Genomic DNA, 9,776 nt, shown 5'->3' on the forward strand with positions numbered 1-9,776 from the left:
ACTGTACTTAGTACAATACATTTTTCTTTCCACACTGCTTTAGCGATGTCTCACAGATTTTAAAATCTCGTGTTTTCATTTATATTTAATTTTATGTATTTTTAAATTTCACTTGAGGCATTGTCTTTGATTCAGTGATTATCTAGTAATATGTTGTTTAGTTTGGAGATTTTCCAAATGTTTGAAGATTTTTCATCTTATCTTTTTGTTATTAATTTCTAGATTGATTTTACTGTGATCTCAGAATACACTCTATGTGATTTGAATTCTTTTAAATATGTTCAGTTTTTAATGGATTTATCATAGTTGGTGTTTGTTAGACACTTGAAAAGAAAGTACATTCTATTGGTAGGTCAAGTTATCTATAAAGTTCAATTAGATCAATGTCTTTGATGCTTGTATTTGTTTTCTAGGGCTGCCATAACAAAGTACCACAAACTGGGTGGCTCACCCAACAGCAATGCATTGTTTTACAGTTCTAGAGGCTACACGTCTGAGATCAAGGTGTAGGACAGGGTTGATTCTTTTTCAGTCTTTGAGGGAAAAATCTCTTCCATGTCTCTTTTCCCCCTTCTGGTGGTTTGCTGAAAATATTTAGTTTTCCTTGACTTAAAATGTATCACTTCTCCATATATGGGATTCTCCCTGTGTCTGTCTCTATGTCTAGATTTTCCTTTTCTATAAGGACACCATTATATTAAATTAGGGCCCACCCTAATGACCTTATCTTAATTTTATCATCTACAAAGAACCTATTTCCTACTAAGGTCACATTCACAGGTACTGTAGGACTTCAATATATTTTAAGGGGTATATGATTCAACCCATAATAATCCTGTTGTTTAGCTCTTCTTGTCCTTGCTGATTTTCTGTGTGGTTGTCTTATCCATGTTGAGAGATGGTTTTTGATACCCCAACTACGATTGTTGATTTGTCTATTTCTCCAGTAGTTCTAGCAGTTTTTCCTTCACATATTTTGCAGCTCTGTTTTTGATACATATACATGAAAGATTGTGATGTTGGCTTAGTGAATTGATCATATGGATGTGACATCTCTCTCTGTCTCTAGTTATTTGCTTTGCTCTGAAGTCTGGTTTATCTGATATTAATCTATCCCTTCTTGTTTTCTTTTGATTAATGTTTGCATGTGTATCTGTTTTTTATCATTGATTTTTAGCCTGTGCATGTTATTATGTTTGAACTGAGTTTATTGTAGACACATCTAGTTGGATCACTTTTTTTAAGTCCACTCTGCCAATCTTTATCATTTGATTAATGCATTTAAACTTAAATTTAATGTAATTAGCAATAATTTAGGGCATGTGTCTGTCACTTTTGTTAGTTTTATGTTTGTTGCCTGTTTTCTTTCCCTGCCTTTCCTGCCTACCTTTTTAACTTGTTTTTGTATTTTAATTCCAATTTGAATCATCTATAATGTGTTGGACTATATCTCTTTGTATAGACTTTTTTAATGATGTGTCCAGGTATTACACTATACATACATAACTCATCATAGTCCACCGGTGTTGATATTTACAAGTTTGAGTAAAGTAAAGAAACTTTATCTCCCTATAAGTCTTTTGCCCTTTTTTATTTATAATAAAATAATGTTAGGCATTTCCTCTATATACATTGAGTACTACATTGAATAATGTTATAATTTATTTTTAAATGTTAAATATAATTTAGTAAATTCAAGGGAAGAAGGAAAGTCTATTATTTTACATGTTTTATTCCCTCCTAATATTTCATGATTGCCTCTTTTTTTATTTCTTTTCTGTTCCAAGAACTTTTTAAAGTTATTTGTCTAGTCATGGTAACTTCTCTGTTTTTCTTTATTCAAGATGTCTTTATTTTTTCTTCATTCTTCAAGAATATGTTCTCTGGATATAAAATTCTGGGGTGACAGTTCTTTCTACACTTGAAAATGTTTTGCCAATTCCTTTTAGTTTCTATAATTTCCATAGTTTTCATGGTTTCCATGAAATCTACTGTCATTTGATTTTTCTCCTTATGTAAGGTGCCATTTTATTTTGTTGCTGCTTTCAAGATTTTATTTTGTATTTAGCTTATCAGAAGTTTAACTGTGATGTGTTGTGGTATGGATAAGTCTGGGTTTTTCCTCTAGTTTTATGGCTAGCTTATGGAATCTATTGGTGTGTGCATATATATATGTGTGTGTATATATATGTGTGTGTGTGTATATATTTATATATATATATATTTTTTACTAAACTTGAGAAGTCCATAGTCATTCTTTCTTTGATCACTTTTTACCTTTTCAGCCTTGCCTATTTTTAACTCCTTTTGGGAATTTTGATAATATGGATATTAGATCTTTTATTTTAGTTCCACAGACCTCTGAGTCTCTGTTCATTTTTAAAAGTCTATTTTCTGTCTGTCTCTCTCTCTTTTTAGGTGGGTTAATCTCTATTATTCTATATTTATGTTCACTGATTCTTTCCTATATCCTCTCTAGTTGTTTAGCCCATACAATGTTTATATATATATATTTTTTAACTGTTGTTAAAATTTTGGATGTTGCATTTTACAGTTCTGATTTTTTTTTTTTTTTTTGAGTCTTGCTCTGTCACCATGGCTAGAGTGCAGTGGCTTCATCTTAGCTCACTGCAACCTCAAACTCCTGGGCTCAAGCAATCCTCTTGCCTCAGCCTCCCAAGTGAGTAGCTGTCAGTAGACTACAGATGTGAATGAACTACCATACCAGACCAATTCTGAAATTTTCATTTAACTCTTTCTATCTTCTATTTTGTTCTTGATATTTTTAAAATTTATTTCTTGAGGATTTCTTATTCTCATTTATTTCCACTGTGTTTGTAATTGATCATTGAATCAATTTTGTGATAGCTATTTTAAGATCCTTGTCAAATAAATCAAACACTTGTGTTATGTCAGTGTCCACATTTGTTGGTCGTGATTTTCAGGTTGTGATTTTATTGTTTCTTTGTACTACATGTGATGTATAATTGTATCCTAAGTATTTAGTTATTGTGTTTTGAAACATTGTATACTACTAAAATCCTCTGTTTTACCAGATTTTCTCTGATATCTCACCACTGGAGGAAGAACAGACTGTCCACAAAACAAGAGAAAATATTTGTGGCACATTATGTTTGACAAAATAATTTTGTCTAGAATACAAAGAAAATTTTTACAAATTTTGATATAAATACAAACAAAAACATTTTGGCCAAAGATATTGTGAACTAAAATAAAATCCTAAGTTCCCCTCCCAACTGAACAGACCCACTCTTGGCTAAAAGGACCTCAGAAAAACCTTAGAACTGATTTCCTGTCCATGAAGGGAAGAGAGGTAAGACACTCCTCAGATAATAAGACACTAAATTATTAAAAGAACCTAAGACCATGCAGGGCAAAGACTAAAATTGCCTGTAAGCCATAAATTTGTTTAACAGATCACTTGAATCAGTATAGTATGGCTGGTCTCCAATTAAGGAACTTCCTTATCTTAACTTAAAACATCTCAAGCCTTCAGACAATGCTTTATTTCTTTAACCAATTACAAATCAAAGAATATTTGAACCCACCTATAACCTGTAAGCTGCACCCCCTACCAAAGCAATGCACACCTTCTATGTATTGATTTAGGATTTTACCTGCAGTATCTGTCTTGTATAAAGCCAAGCTGTAACCTGGCCACCTGGCCACCTGGCCACCTCAGACACATTTTCTCAGGACCTCTTGAGGCTCAGTCACACAGAATTGTCTTGTAATAAGCCTCTTTAAATTATTTTACGGAGTTTGGTTTTTTCTATTAGCAATATAAAGATACCCCTCATAAAAGAACATGTATCAATTATCAATAAGCATCTAAGAATGTATTGAACTTCATTCTTTAGGGAGTTGCAGATTTTGAAATGATAATAGATCTAGCTACATGCCACTAGAAGGGTTAAAATTAAAAATATTGGCAACACGAAATACAGGTCATGATGAGGAATAATGAGAGCTCTCATACATTGCTGGTGGAGGGTACAATGTACAACTACCATGCTGGAAAACTATCTAGCAGTTTGACCTCCAATATAAGCTAGTTATTTGCTCACATAAAGTGAAAACATATTTCCAAAAGACTTGTATTATAATGTATATGGAGACTTTGTTCATATTGGTCATGTCTCAGCTCTCTGGAGGTGCGACATTTTTCTCAGGCGCCATTCCCACGCCCATTATGACTGCGGAGAGGTCGGGACAGATCATGTGAAGGTGGGCCCCCAACCCAGTGCGGGCAGCACCAAGTGTCTCAAGGCCTCCCTGCCCAGCGGGGGGCCTCTCAGAGCCCCATCCCCCAACAAACTGCTCCGTAAGTGGCTGCCCCAACTGCCCTGGGCGGAGTACTCGGAGGTGCTGCTGCAGCGCTACCAGGATGGCCGCAAACTGGCCCTGCGTGCCCTGGAGAAGCATGTGGTGGACCAGAACATCAAGGCCATCCTCAGGATGGAGATCCTGCTCCCGACGAGGCAGAGCGCCTGAGCCAGCTGGCAGGCACACCCTCGGCCTGGACAGAGAGTCCAGCCCGGCAGCTTCTCAGGCCTGCTTCATTCATACCCGATATGGGCTCACTGCGTACAATGGGAAGAGGAGGAATTAGTTATTGACTTTACCTGAAAAAAAATAAATTCTCTGTGGTGCTTTAAAAAATAAACAAAAAGATAATCAGAAGTGATACTATAAAATTTTAGAAGGAGAAATAGAAGGAAATATTTATGACTTGGGATTAGGCAAATTATTATTAGACACAATAGCAAAGATGTGGAAAAAAATCCAAGAAACAAAATCAGAAGAAAAAAAATTAAGAAAAAATCCAAGTTGGGCTTAATGAAAATTAAAAACTTTTTTGTGTGACAGATTGGGAAAAAGTATTTGTAAATCACCTATCTGCCAAAGGACTTATGTAGAGAATACATATACATAACTCTCTAAACTCAGCAGTAAATAAAAATAAAATCCAACCAAAATATGAGCAAAAGAGTTGAAAAATTTATGAAGAAAATATTTGGATGTCAACATACTCAAATCACAAATCTGACAAAGATAAAATACAGCTTCATACCTATTAGAATAAAAATATTGATAATACCAACTGCTGTAGAGAATGCAAAGCAAATGGATCTCTCAAAAATTGCTAATGGGAATGAAAAATGGTACAGCTATTCTGAAAAATAGTGGGTAGTGTTTTACACAGTTAAATTTATTATATAATCCAATGATTACAATGATTCATCTTACAACCCAATGATCCTGGATATCTAATCTAGAAGAAAGAAAACTTGCAGTCACACAAAAACCTGTACACAAATATTCATAGCAGCATTATTTGCAATAGCAAAACCTTTAAACAATACAAATGCCCTTCAATGTAAATGTATAAACAAACTTTGGTGCATTCATATATTAGAATACTACTCAGGAATAAAAAAAGAAGAAATATCCAAATGGTGACTTGATAATGTACTATGATTATTTAACATAGTATCATTAGGAGAAGCTGTGTGGAGTGTACACAAGAATTCTCTGTACTATATTTTGGCATGTCCTGATACTCAAACACAAACACCAACAAAAAATTTAAATGCAAAAAGGTATTATCAAAAAAAAAACAAAACAAAAACTAGTAATGTTTAAGATGTAATTTCCTCCTAAATTAAGCTAAATTCTTACTGAAATCTTGCTCTCTCTATATATATTTATATATATTAAAAAACCAGCAGTTTTTGTCTGTGAAATTACAAGCAGATTCTAAAGTTTCATCAGGAATGAAAAGTATGAAAAATAGGAAAACTTCAAACAAATAAAAAAATAACAATACTGGATGCTTATCTTATATAAAAAATTTTTATAAGACTACAGAAATTGACCCAATGGTATTTGTTCAAGCATAGAAATTTAAACAAAGATGAAAATATAGGCAATCTGTTAATTGCTTCACATGGATACCTGATTAATAACAATGCCTAATCTACCTACCACTGAAGTCTTTTCAATAAATAATGCTTGGTCAATTTGGAATGATCCTATAATATATAAGCAAAAAATAATTTGGAAGGAATTATAGCACCAGGTAGGATATTTTTAAGACTTGAGTTAGGCAAAAATTTCTTAAACCAGACCAAAAGAAAAAACATGCAATAACAGATTGATGAATTGACCTTCATAAAACTAAAACTTTCTGCTCATGAAAAGGACTCCATTAAGAATGAAAATGCAGGCTCAGGGCCCAAAGTACCACAGCTATTAGGAGATGGAGGCAGTAGAGGCCAGAATGAGGAGCCTTCCAAGGAGCCCTTGACTCTAGAGCCAAGTGGAGATTTTCATTTTGCCTTTATGTGTTTACCTATGGAGTCCAATTCCTGAAAAAGACCCCCTGGTTGTGGAGTACAAGGCACTGCTGGTACAACTGTCCCTATCGGCCACTCACAACTGGCCTTCACTATTATTACATCTTGGAGCTGTCATTTTATTGGTTTTTAATACTGTCCCAGTTCACTGATACCAAAAGAAAGGACTGTGGCATTACATTCCTGCACCACCTTGTTAACTGTTTTCTTGATTACCTTTTCATATGTCAACAATATGACCCAAGTAGGGACTCTGGTCCTTTGCCTTCATGATTCAGCTGATGTTGCTCTAGAGTTTCTCCACCTTTGAAGCATTTACTGTTATTGTGAATATAGAACAGACATGCTCTCAAATAATGATCTGTTATTGCAATATAAGCAGAAATCTTATGCCATAAAATTGAATCTACTGTAAAGGCAATTAATTAAGGTTTGAAGTATATACGGTACTTTATTAAAAACTCTGGTACTTTTGTTATAAAACAAAAATGATCTAGATAATTCAAATAATAATTTAACACTATGATCTTTAAGTGATTGAAGCTAAACTCTATTCAACATATATTTTTAAGGAGAAATATAATTAGCATAAGGGAACTCCCCTGGAAATCAGTTACCATTTGGTTTAAGTATGCTTGGAAGTAAAAATCTATACAGCAACCTACAGTTTTGAAATCAATCCTGTACAATCAGCCAATTGTAATGCCTGTGGAAATAACTGGCTGGCATGGTGGTTGGTCATGACATGATTCAGAAAATTTGACTGAATTGTTGTCTACTATTTTTATCCTGAAAAGAAAAATAACCCAGAAATCCCAGTCATGGGGCTTAAAAACAAATGTTCTTCATCACCTGGATTCTCTTTAACATTATAAAATAAATAATGCTTGAGAAACTCAATTAGTGAGATATATCAACTGCCTACTCCTCAAGATGAGATCGATGACCAAGACAATTCTGAAAAGTTGTTCTTTAATGCTTACCTATTGAATACTAGTGAATGAATGTAAAAGAAAAGCTACATGGTTTACCTAACCAGAAGAGGGAAGAAGGTGCTTTTACTTTTAACATAATTCATAATGTTATACACAACGTATTCATGAAATTAAAAGCTCATAATCCCTTTCCCTACGTCAGCCTTCTGTGTTATTCCAGAATGCCTCTTACTGGTTATAATTCTTTACCTATGCTGTTTGTAAATGTTAGTGTACAAATATTATTAGCATTTCTATGGACTTTAATATCAGATATCAAAAGAGACCCCAAGTGATTTCATATGATAAAAGAACTGGCACTTGGGAGGAAAAACATGGCAGAGGGGAAGTAACCTCCTGGATTCCTGCTCCCAGAGAGGGAAGCGTAGATTTCAGTCTGCTACACATGAGTAGATCACTCCCCCACAAGAACGGCATTGTGAATTGGTGGAGAATCAGCATGAGACACAAAAAGCAGGAAAAAGAAAAGGTGAATGGGAGATAAAATCATGAAATCTGGAGAGTGCGAGACAAACGATAGAGAGAAGAGCATGGAATGGCTGCGCCCGCCTGGCCAAAAGGTGAAGTAGGTTCAGTCCCACAGGAGAAGGGACTGGTCTGGGCTACCACTGGAGACAGGTAAATTGCCTCTACCACTCAGTGGGCCCAGATTGACGGAGGTGAACACTAAATAGGGGACTCTAACCTGGAAACTGCCACGTGCTAATAGGCCTGCTCAGAGTGGATCAGAAGGAGCGAGAGTTCCTGCTGGACAGGTGTAAGATTGTGGGAGGGTGACATAAAAGAGACAAGGGGGCATCCTGATGACTTAACATTCCCCAACCCGGCACCTGCCAACCCCTGAATAGTTGCCCCCAGTGCTAGCACTTTGAGGGTGCACGGTCGCCATTTTAGGGGTCCCCAACCTAGCCCCGGTGGTGTGATATGGTGTCAGGCAGCTCCCTTCCCCCAGCCCAGGGACTCTCGTGACAAGCTCCACCGTTACACGACCTACGGTCAACTAGCCAGACCCATTTTGATGTGTGAACTCTGAGTGCTTCTGTAGTCATGAGAGGCTAATGCTTGTGTGACTTACAAGCGCTGGGGCATGGGAGACTAATGCCCATGGGACTTAGAGGCAGTAGGTGGACTGTGGCACCACCCCCTACCCCTACCCAGCATCTTTCATGCCAAAAGTGGTGGGCATCACCTCTGGAGGTAGGAAGAGACAAAAAAAGCCACTCTCCCTCTGCAATTAGCTTGAATCCGTGGGGTCTTGGTGCGGATCAATAGTTGACAGCCAGGTGACTTTACTCATCAGACTGGTTTTGGTCATCCGGTAGGATAAAAACGCTGAGGCTGGATTCCTGCCTTTGGTTGGCTGCCAACAGTGGGATCCACAGCCAGGGAACAAAAACCCTGGCAAGAAGCCAAAGCAGGCTCCCCAAGTAACCCCTCCCATCAGGAGCAACCTCCCAACTGTGGTAGAAGAACCCTGAACAACATATTAGAGGCTCTCCCTAGCGACAGATGGAGCAACCATAGAAGCTCACACATCCAGGCTATGAGGCAGCAGCTGCAAACTGCCTTCCTTCAATAGGATCTACTGGAACAGAGCCTGCACACAACGTGTTACCTTCCAAATGAAAACTGAAACATGGGAAGCAACGACTGATCCAGATAGGAAGGACTCAGCAAAAGAACTCTGGAAGTATGAAGAATCAAACAGAAAACACACCCCCAAAGAGGAACACCAGCTCTCTAGCAATATTAACCAACATTAACCAAATTCAGAACGCTAAAATGACTGAAGAAGAATTTCAAACATGGATTGTAAGAAAACTCAATGGTATGCTAAAAATAATGGATAATCAACACAAAGAAACCACAAAAAATTTCCAGGACTTGGACGAAAAATTAACTAAAGAAATCTAAATATCAGTGCGATGCACACTGTCTAGCGGATGGACACTTTTGAAGCTCTGAATCAGAGGGGTGAGGGGGCAAGGGCAATAAATGTAACCTCAACATTTGTACCCCCACAATATGCTGAAATAAGAATAAAACACACACACACTCACACACACACACACAAAGATATCAAAATATTTTTTTTTATTTCAGCTCATTATGGGGGTACAAAAGTTCAGGTTATATATATTTCCCATGCCCCCCATCCCCCCGAGTCTGAGCTTCAAGCGTGTCCATTCCCCAGACAGTGCACATCGCACTCATCATGTAGGTATGCACCCATCCCCTCCCCCGACCCCCATCCCCGCCAGTCAGAACTTCAAGTGTGTCCATTCCCCAGGCAGTGCGCATTGCACTCATCAAGTAGGTATACACCCATCCCTTCCCCCCAGCCCCGACCTCTGTCCGATACCCAATTGGTGTTATTCCCAAATGTGCACTTAGGTGATGA

This window comes from Eulemur rufifrons, chromosome 4 (genome assembly GCF_041146395.1).
Source record: "Eulemur rufifrons isolate Redbay chromosome 4, OSU_ERuf_1, whole genome shotgun sequence".
Lineage (NCBI taxonomy): Eukaryota > Metazoa > Chordata > Mammalia > Primates > Lemuridae > Eulemur > Eulemur rufifrons.